At 45.3% G+C, this 10,857-nt stretch overlaps 1 long non-coding RNA gene across 1 annotated transcript in view; it reads left to right on the plus strand.

The window, feature by feature from the left end:
* LOC146346527 (uncharacterized) overlaps positions 1-7,489 on the plus strand; it is a 45,153-nt gene extending 37,664 nt beyond the window's left edge. Inside the window, exon 3 of the long non-coding RNA XR_014789813.1 lies at positions 7,149-7,489. This is a non-coding gene — a long non-coding RNA (uncharacterized LOC146346527). The remainder of the gene's footprint in view (positions 1-7,148) is intronic.
* The last annotated feature ends 3,368 nt before the right edge of the window (positions 7,490-10,857 follow it).

Here is a 10,857-nt window from a genome sequence, read left to right on the forward strand (position 1 = left end):
AGTTGTTTACACTGATTTTGTAAACTTGCCTGCTGCCTTTATTACTGCTGTTTTAATTTTGTTTTACTGTGTTTTAAATATGTACTGTATTTTATTGTTATTATTTTGTAACTCACCAAGAAATAAAGAGAGGTAAATGCATATCTATGTATCTATGTATCTGTGTATCTATGTATCTATGTATCTATCATCTACAAAGATAGATGCAGATCATAGATCATTTCCTTGAGTCTGGAGCACAGCTCTTCCACTGATGTAACCATTCTTACCACAGAATCATATCAGTGGCTTAGATTCCTAACAGATGGGGTGGACTTTGTTTTAAGCATTAAGAAAATTATCTCTTTCAGGACTTGATAACTGGTTTTTGCTTGCATGCACAAGGAATAATGGATCACCATATTAGAGCTCCAGACACACTACTGCCAGCCCAGGCCCATAAATGTTCATGGGAATCGCAGCCATTAAATCAGCCTCCTAGCCTTGAAGAATGGGAGAGCGAGACTTAAGTCTGTTCTTATGCTCTGGCACAAATGGCTTCTTTGTTGGGCATTAGACACAAGTATAAGACTCCCTACAACTAGGAATGCTGGAGAACTTTGAGATGGACTAAAATGAGCTCGGATTTCTAAGGATCCGACCCTTGGAATCCGCTGTGGAGTGACCCCTTCAGGCCACACAGAGTCCATGCACTTTTAGATGATTTTTTCCTGAAATTTACACATGTAAATCCATAGAAAAATACATAATTTTCTGCTGAAGAAACACTGAATGGAATGTGGGACAATACACTAAATGTTACATACTGGGGTAAATTATGTAAATACTTAACATAAATACTTATGTAAATATTTACATAATTCTTTCCGTATTTTTCTGCATGACAAAAAAGAATATGCATCCATCTGTGGGCAGAAGATGGAACAAAAGGCACCTGACAATCTGCGAAACACAGATGGAGTGGATTTTACACAGTCCGTACATCCCTACCCGCAACCCAGGGTTCAAGAGAGAAACGTTCCAAGTAGGGATTGTGCAAAGCTTTTTATATTTGATGTTCCCAGGGAAAGTTCAGTTGTCTAAGGCTCCCTTTGCTGGGAGTCAGTTCCATTTAACTCAATAGGACTTCTGAATAGGATCTGCACAGGATTGCTGTGTTAGAGAATTAACATCTCCATCTCCCACCCTCCCTCCTGACCATTATTAGATTCTAATAATTCAGAATGTGTCCAAAACCTGGAACACCAGAAAGTGAGGTGGGAAGGGGAGGCAAGGTGTCAATGACACATTGCCTTCCACCACCACCACCAGTGGTGCAGCTAGTGCTGAACCTTGGGGCCAAAGTCTATGGCCCCACAGCCCAGCCCTCCCCCCAATGAGCACCCAGAGAGTGACAGGTGATGAGGGCAGCAGAAGCAAACTCCATTTATTCCTGTGGTTGTGATGGTGCTGATTTGAGTGAGTTTAAAATGTAAAGCTCCACATGTCAGAGTATTTTTTTTTTTTTGGACTTCAATCTGTGTTTGGCTGAGCCAAACCAGATATAGTATGGAAGAGATGTGAAGTGAATCCTGAGGAGAGGGTGTTTTTGTGTGTGTATGTCTGTTTGTTTTACTTCATTGAACCTGCAGAAGGGATCACAGAATCATAGAATCATAGAACAGTAGGGTTGGAAGGGGCCTGTAAGACCATCAAGTCCAACCCCCTGATCAATGCAGGAATCCAAGTCAGAGCATCCCTGACAGATGGCTGCCCAGCCTCGTCTTGAATGCCTCCAGTGTGGGAAAGCCCACCACCTCCCTAGGGAATTGGTTCCATTGTCGTATTGCTCAAACAGTCAGGAAGTTTTTCCTGATGTTCAGCCAGAATCTGGCTTCCTGTCACTTGAGCCCATGATTCCGTGTCCTGCACTCTGGAATGACCGAGAAGAGATCCTGGCCTTCCTCTCTGTGACAACCTTTCAAGTCCTTGAAGAGCACTATCCTATCTCCCTTCAGTCTTCTCTTCTCAACTCATGCCCATTTCTTTCATTCTCTCCTCATAGGGCTTTGTTTCCAGTCCCTGATCATCTTTGTTGCCCTCCTCTGAACCCTCTCCAGCTTGTCTGCATCCTTCTTAAAGTGTGGTGCTCAGAACTGGACACAGTACTCCAGATGAGGCCTAACCAGTGCTGAGGAGTAGAGGGGAACTAGGATTTCCCAGGATTTGGAAGCTATGCTTCTATGAATGCAGCCCAAAATAACATTTGCCTTGTTTGCAGCCACATCGCATTGTTGGCTCATATTCAGCTTGTGATCGACAACAATTCCAAGATCCTTCTCAAAAAAGCCAAGTCTCAAAAATATGCATTTGGTTTCTTTTTCCTAGGTACAGAACTTGGCATTTATCCCTATTCAATGTCATTCTGTTGTTTTCTGCCCAGTGCTCCAGTCTATCAAGATCACTTTGAATTCTGTTTCTGTCCTCCAGGCTATTAGCTACCCCACCCAATTTTGTGTCATCTGCAAATTTGATCAGCATTCCCTGCACCTTCTCCTCCAAGTCTTTAATAAAAATGTTGAAGAGCACTGGGCCCAGGACTGAGCCCTGTGGTACCCCACTCATTACCTCTCCCCAGTTTGAGAAGATCCCATTGATAAGCACTCTTTGAATCTGATCCTGTAGCCAACTGTGGAACCACCTGACAGTTGTTTCATGTAGCCCACTTTGAGCTAGTTTGCTCATCAGGAGATCATGGGCCACTTTGTTGAAAGCTTTGCTGAAGTCGAGGTATATGATGTCCACAGAATTCCCACAGTCCACAAGGGAGGTGACCTGATGAAAACATGAGATCAGATTCGTCTGGCAGGATTTGTTCTTGACAAATCCATGTTGGCTTCGAGTCATCACGGCACTGTTTTCAAGGTGCTTCCAGATGGATTGCTTTATCATCTGCTTCGGAATTTTCCCAGGGATTGATGTCAGACTGACTGGTCTGTAGTTCCCAGGTTCCTCCTTTTTACCCTTTTTGAAGTTAGGGACGGACAACATAAGCCCTCCCCCAGTCATCCGGCACGTCACCCGTCCTCCCTGATTGCTCAAAGAGAATAGAATAGACACTGGCTCTGAGAGTTCTTCAATGTTGATTAAAGCGGCTGTGGGAGGAAGAGGCTATACATTCTCCTCCTCCCCATGCTGCTTTCCTCATAGAGCAGGGGAGGGCAATTTCAGGGGGTCTACAAGCCACTTTCCACCCCCAGCCCCCTCCATGGGTCACATGCCTGCTGCCTGTGCTGCACCACTGAAAATCAGCAATGTGATCGTGGGAAAATTTGGTGGCAAACATGACAATTTTTGTTGCCAACGCTGCACCACCATTTTTTATCTATATGGCAGGTGCAGGAGTAGCAGGGCCAGCACAAGAAGACAGTGGGGACACTTGTAGCCCACAGGCCAAGTGTTGCCCACCTGTGCCATAGAGGGAAAGAGATTCATGTATCTCCTTCAGGTTGGGGCAGCAACTGGGAGGAGACCATTTTGATGGGTGGGGGGGACAGAGCACACATATTGTGATTCCTCCACCCCAACAGCTATTGGATAAAATGGGTGCATGAAGTGTCACCTCTGAGCTAATAAGTGTTGGGCCATGAGGAACTAGCTGGTGGCTAGATATAGTCCAGGACAACCAGCTGGAAATTTCTGTTACTGACTGACTGGATAATAACCCTGAGATTCCAACTTCTTATTGCCTAAACTAAGCCATGATGTGTCCACCCACTACACCACCATGATTCAAAATGAGACATTAGTTCATCCTGTCACAAAAGCTGCACATGAATAGTGAAAGGAGTTTGCCTGGAGCCTGGAGGAAGCCTCACAGTGAGCCAAAGTATCCACAGCTATTTTAAGAACTGTAGGTTCAGAGGTCATGTACCTAAGTCAAGGTAGGAAGAGGAATGTTGGAGAAATCTGCAACAGATTCAAATGAGTTCAGATTTCTACAAATCTGACCCGTGGATTCTGCAGTCGACTGGCTTTTTCAAGTTGCATGGATTCTGTGGAATTGTGGACTTTTCTTTTCTTTTTTACTTCCTGGAAATATAGGCACATTTATTTGTACCAAAATACATGAGGGGTGGATGGGTGGGTGAAACTCCAGCCAAAAATGTGCATCTCCCCCAGCAGGCTAAATTGTGAAAATGCAGATGGGGGTGGGGATTGTGCTTTTTTCACCCACCCCCCTTTGGGGGAGGTTTGTGCAAATGTGCATGTGCTAAAATGTGCTAATCTGCATCAGTTAATGTGAATTCATGCTAGTGTCCATTAACTGATATGAATTAGCACATTTCTGCACATGCACAAGTGTGAATTCTCACACATAGAATGAAATTTTGGTTTTAAAAAAACCCATTCCATCAATGAGTGGACGATGGAATGAAACATGTCTGACAATTCGTAAAGCATTGATGGAATGAATTTCGCAACATCTGTGCATCCCTAGACAGGAAGCATCCCATCCCACTTGTATGTGGTTCAAATTGGCCAAATATAAGCTGAAGACTTAGGGATGGCCAGAAATCCTGCCCTTTTTCAGCTTGATGGATTTCCCCAGAGTCCACGGCTTGGCTTGCATTCGTGAGCCGAACCATGGGCTCATTTCCCAAAATCTGGGAACTTTCTCAATTTTTTAAATTGCCTTGTACACAAATTGTGGCAGCAATTTGCATAATTTACACAAACTGTGACTTCAGTTTGCTTCATTTGCAGAAATTGTAGCCATAATATGCTTAATTTTGTGCAAAGTGCAGGTGCAATTTGCACAAATTAAGCATATTGTGGTTGCAATTTGTGCAAATTAAGCAAATTACAGCTGCAATTTGTGTAAATGGCAATTTAAGGGGACTCCCCCACCAATATCTGTGAGCTGGCCTGACTCTATACAAATCCAGTCAGGCCAGTCCGTGGGTAAGCAAACTGGAGTCTGGGGGGGTTGAGCTGCTGAAAGCTAGGCAAACTTCACCCCCTGGACAGATTCTTCCAACATCCGTAGCTGAAGTGATGTCCTTGTCCTGCCACCCCAATACCCTCTATTAAGTATTGTAGCAAATGTAGTGGAATTATAGTCTAATGTGCCTTGTCATTTCAAATGCAACTACCTAGCATTGTGCCTGAAGAGAACATAATTGAAGGTTTAAGTAACTTTGCCGTTCTCATACATTTCATTTATGAACTTCTAATGTCTCTAAATTACAGAGTAAAAGACATGAGATGACAGCCTGGTAGGTAGAGGCTACAGTAGGGGGAAATAATGCATCTGGACCTGCTCAGCTGTCTCCCTTAATTGAGAGCTGTGCATCTTGTTGTCATCCCTTCTGCCCTAGAGAATCCTGGCATGAATTTGTGGTCTGGTAATTCTGGTATCACATTCATCAACAGTGATTAGGGGTGGACGAAAGACACTTACCTGTCGTCGAAGCTTGTTCGCGGTGGGGGGGAGGCGCTTCGCTGCTCCCCCCGCGAAGTTCAGGCCGGGGGGGGGGAGGCTTCCCGCCTCGCCCGGCCGAAATTCAGGCCGGGGAGGAGGCTTCCTGCCTCGCCAGGCCACGAACTCCAAAGTTTAAAAAAAAAAAAAAACGCCCCCGTGATAGGCTATGTGACGATTAACGTAGCCTATCACGGCTAGATCTGCAAAGTCAGCCGTGATAGGCTACGTTAATCATCACGTAGCCTATCACGGGTGACTTTAAAAAAAAAAAAAGCGCGTACGCTAATGGCGGCCCCCATAGGGAGCCGCCATTCGCGTTCCTTATTTGGTCGCCATAGTCTACGTAAATCTTTACGTAGACTACAGCGACCAAATAAGAAACGGGAATGGCAGCTGCCTATGGGGGCTGCCATTATCCGTACGCGCTTTTTTTTTTTTAAGTCACCCGTGATAGGCTATGTGACGATTTACATAGCCTATCACAGCTGACTTTGCAAATCTAGCCATGATAGGCTACGTTAATCGTCATGTAGCCTATCATGGGGGCATTTTTTTTTCTTTTATTGGAATGGCGGCGGCGGCAGCCGGTCGAAAGACCGGCTGCCGCTCCCGCCCCGCACAAACACCCGCCGAACCGCCGGCCGGACCCGCCGCCGGGAGGGACATTCGGCAAAGGTAAGTCCTGTCCCAGGGGGGTGCGGGGGGCAGGGGGGTGTGTAGAATTTCTCCCCGAAACTTGTTCGGGGGGCCGAACACGTTGGCGCTCGGCCCCCCGAAGTTTCGGGGAGAAATTCTCCGCCATCCCTAGTGATCTGAGCCAAACACTCCTGACTGCAGATTTTGAGAATTATTCCACCTCCGAGTTTTGCTACGTCTTAAACATCTTTCATAATTAGTGACCAAAAAAGGCAACAACACAGGTCCACGCATCATAACTCACAACATGTGTGACTGTTTTTACTTCCGCTCATGCATAATGTTGCTATAGGGTGGCATTCCCTCCCTCTGCCATGCCCTCTCTGGAGGACTCCTCTTTAGAAGATGACCTGGAGCCTCCCAAGCCCAACATCATGGAGAAGCTGCCTGTACTGAGGACCTTGAGGCAGGTCAAGGAGATCCTGGCCTCTCGGGCGAGATAGCCATTGAGCTTCTCCCTAAAGATGTAAGAGGCAGATCCTGCGAAGTCCCTTAGACCCATGGAGTGCAGTCATCTGAAAGTTTGGGCTCAACTAGCTGCAAGATGCAGAAATGCCCTCTGGAGGAATAAGGATTCCTCATGGATAAAGGTATACTCATGATCAGGGTTGTGCTCATGAGTAGACCATTCCTCAGGTGGCACTAATGGCCAGCAGCTGTGCTTTGGGTAGGACTATGAATGTTCAGTCTTATAATCCCTCAATCCTACTTTTAAGGGGGGTGGGGTTGCTCAAGGGGTTTATTCATTGCTGCTGGTTTTATCTTGCTTTTATGCTGTCTTTATTTTATTTCTGTTTTAACATTTGTGTTATATTTTTTAACATACTGTACATCACCCAAATAACTTTGGTTATTGGGTGGATTAAAAGTACAACAAACAAGCAAATAAGGCAAGCAAAAAACCTGGGGTGTTTTTGTGATATGCCCTCCTACTTTAATTAAACAGTCTTAAAAGTTGTTTCCATATTTTTCTTTTGTATTGTTTTAGTTCATTTGCAGATGGCGAAAGATCCTCCCTTCCAGCTTCATTCATCTGTGGAGATGTATTTCTGTGGGGTGGCATTTCACACGGATCAGCTGCAAGGAAATACCTGCTTTACAGCTTGCGTGGTCATCAAGATAAAACAAAGAGAGAAAAGAAAGATTATATAGCAAAGAACAAGGGGAAGGAATTGCTCCTCTTTTATTGCTGTCTTGGGAAGGGGAAAGGAGAATGAATGGCAGAATCAAATATTGAGATACAAATTATTTTCCAAGCCACCCACTCTGGGTTTTTAAGAGAAATGTTTTGCTCCTAAAATCAGAATATAATATAAACATGCCAGCTGCACTGTGTTTCTTCTTTGGAGGTGTTTTTTTTTTTTTTTTAACCTGTTTACTTGCAATTCCATGGGAAGGATCCATGTGGAAAAATGGCTCCTACAGAAGTGTATCTGTAAGGGAAACAGATACATATATTCATAGGGTTGTATGAGAATGTTGTTTCGGTATAAAGCAGCTCCCTGTTTTAATATCACTCTCCCACAGTGTATTTTCAGAGCTGCTATGGCATCATGGAATATGAACAAATGGTCTATTCATTGTAAGCTAAGAGAAAGGGCACTTGGGCTGTGGAAAGTCCTTGCAAAGGGCCTAGAGGACGCTGTGTGGTCTTTACTGTAAAGTCGTTTTGAGAGTCAAGGAAGTAGAAGAGGAAGAGGCTCAAGAGCAGGGGGACCCATCCATGCAATGGTGTTATTCATACATGCATCCCTGCTAGGGATCAGGGAGAAATTAATTCAGTCCACATTTAATGCAAACTTAACTAATTATGGAATGTTGAACTGACACTCAGTTATCCTTTGAAATTTGCACCTCTCTGAATTTTGCAATTGAGTTCTCCAATAAAGCAAATGCATACAAATGCATACATTAGGGAAATAATATTCCAAATAATTACCCTAGGAAAAGTGCAAAAAAAGTGTACATTAGAGCAAAATGCATGTATTAGGACAAATGTGTGACAAAATGCATACATATTTTTGTGGGAACTTAAAAATATATATATCCTCAACGTTTGGGATGAACCAAACTTAAGACTGGAAAAATGAGAAGCTGAAAGAAACCAAAATGGAGAGATTTGTCCATCCTTAATCTCTTCCGCGTCAGATCACAGCTCACAGAAGTGGCTCCTATCCTGAAGAATGTGCATGTGAAGGGCAGTGGTGTTGTGGAGGCCAGGCTCGCAGGGATGCAGCCCCGGCACTTTTTCATTAGCAGGGACTCTGATGTTTTCTGCCACCCCCCTCAGAATTCCCTGTTCCCTCTGAGCTTAGCTGCGATCCTCACTGTAGCAGCAGGGGGGTGAATTTTCCAAGCAGCAATATATTGTTCCATGTTGGAATGCAAAGTATTTCGGATGACTTGGTCTGGAATGGGCAATTAAGACATATTCGCTTTACCAAAGACATGCTCCTGGAGAGGAAAGCTCCAAGAACCGGTTGGTTGATATGGATTGACACAGCTGCCTGAAATTGTCGGACTAGCCTTGGAGACTGTCACAATGAGCTCATGCGTTTCCAAATTTACCACTACACCTCTCTCTCTCTCTCTCTCTCATTGTGTGTGTCTGTGTCTGTGTCTGTGTCTGTGTTTCAATCCATCTCGGTGTTTGGATGTTTCTATTGGAGGAGGAGGGGGAGATATAATAAAGGCACACAGGGAAGGCTAATAGGTAATGTTGGGACACTAAGGGAGTGTGCAGGGGGGCTGTTTAAATGAAAAGGGATCTGTCCATGAGGGCTGAGTTGAGAGGGTGAAGTTTCCGTAGAGTATCATATTTTGAAAACCCACAATGTTTGTGTTTGAGTGAGCGAGCGAGCGAGCGAAAAAGATTTTAACTAGGGATGTGCGAAAGTCACTTACCTTGCCCGAAATTTGATTCGCGGTGGGGGGGAGGCGCTCCGTCCCTCCCCCCAAAATTCTGGTCGGGGGGGAGGTGTCCCGTCCCTCCCCCCCCAAATTCTGGCCGGGGGGGAGGCGCCCCGTCCCTCCCCCTTGAAATTCTGGCCAGGGGGGAGGCGCCCCGTCCCTCCTGCCACGAATCCTGGCTGGCCGGGAACGCAAATGGCGGCGGCCGTAGCCGCTGCCATTTGCGTCCCTGCAATCAGCCGTGATAGGCTACGTAAATGTTTACGTAGCCTATCACAGCTGAGTAAAAACAACAACAACCGTGCTTACGCAAATGGCGGCACCCATGGGTGCCGCCATTTGTGTTCCTTATTTGGCACGTCTAGTCTGCGTAAACATTTATGTAGACTACGGTGAAAATAAGGTGAACGCAAATAGTGTAGACGCTACGCTATTTGCATTCCCCTTATTTTCGCCGCAGTCTAAATAAATATTTACGTAGACTAGACGTGCCAAAATAAGGAATGCAAATGGTGGCGCCCATGGGTGCCGCCATTTGCGTACGCGCGGTTTTTTTTTTTTACTCAGCCGTGATAGGCTACGTAAACATTTACGTAGCCTATCACGGTATTTTTTTCAAATCTAGCCGTGATAGGCTACGTAAATGTTTACGTAGCCTATCACGTTTTTTTGGTTTGGTTTTTTTTTTACTGGAAATAGCGGCGGTGGCAGCCGGTCGGAAGACCAGCCGCTGCACCGCCGCCGCCAAACCGTCGCCGAACCACTGCTGGAGCTGCCGCTGCCAGGGACATTTGCACAAGGTAAGTCCCGTCCTGGGGGGGGCAGACCGTTTCACCACCGATTTGGGGGGGCTGAATGTGCTGGTATTCGGCCTCCCTGAGATTCGTGGCGAAATTCTCTGACATCCCTAATTTTAACACCCCTGCATTTTTTTCTCAGACGCCCAATTGAAATACCCCTGCCTTACTCTCAGCTGCACTGTTTTGGATCCCAACTGGCTGCATATCTTACAAGGTTGAATAATCTTAGAAGGGGGAGTGGCTGTGACCATCACAAAGAGCCCCTGCACTTCTGAATTTGTCATGTCACTCCTGGTGAAGGGAGATACAGTGCGAGGGGGGGGCAGTATCAGAATTTACTCCATTCCCACTGTCTGGACTGAACATCGACCCAGACCCAAGCTGCACTGAAGTCCACACATTTCCAAGCTTGCAATGTGATTTACTAATAAGTACATCAGAGGTTTCATAACAATTTACAAAATTTACAGCAGTATGTAACATTTAGTGTATTGTCCCACATTCCATTCCACTTTTCCTCAGCAGAAACTTGCATAGTTTCCTATGAATAGATTTCTGGGAAGTAAAAAAAAATTCCGGAAGTCCACGGACTCCGTGTGGCCTTAGGGGGTCTCTCCGCAGCAGATTCCACAGCTTGGATACTTAGAAACCTGAGCTCATTTTAGTCCATCTCAGATTTTTCCAGCATCCCTAGCTGAGGATGCACATCTCTCCAGAACTGCTCCCCCCCGCCCCAAAAGTAATTCCCTTCATCTACTTTTTGCAAGCTCCCCACTGTTGCTTGAGAAGCAATTGCATTCTGTATTACATGTAGTGCGTGAATGCTAATATTAGTTTCAATAAGGCAAACATTACCTTGACTGCAGGATTGCCGCATTAAACATTTAGTGCATTACCATGCTTTCATCCACTATATCAACAATTTAATCTTGCATATTTGATTCATACAACAGCAGCAGCAACAAATAACCCTCTGCTGGGTCAAAG

The sequence above is a fragment of the Heloderma suspectum genome, chromosome 4 (genome assembly GCF_057233095.1).
Source record: "Heloderma suspectum isolate Gila_16-S chromosome 4, 16-S_ref, whole genome shotgun sequence".
Lineage (NCBI taxonomy): Eukaryota > Metazoa > Chordata > Lepidosauria > Squamata > Helodermatidae > Heloderma > Heloderma suspectum.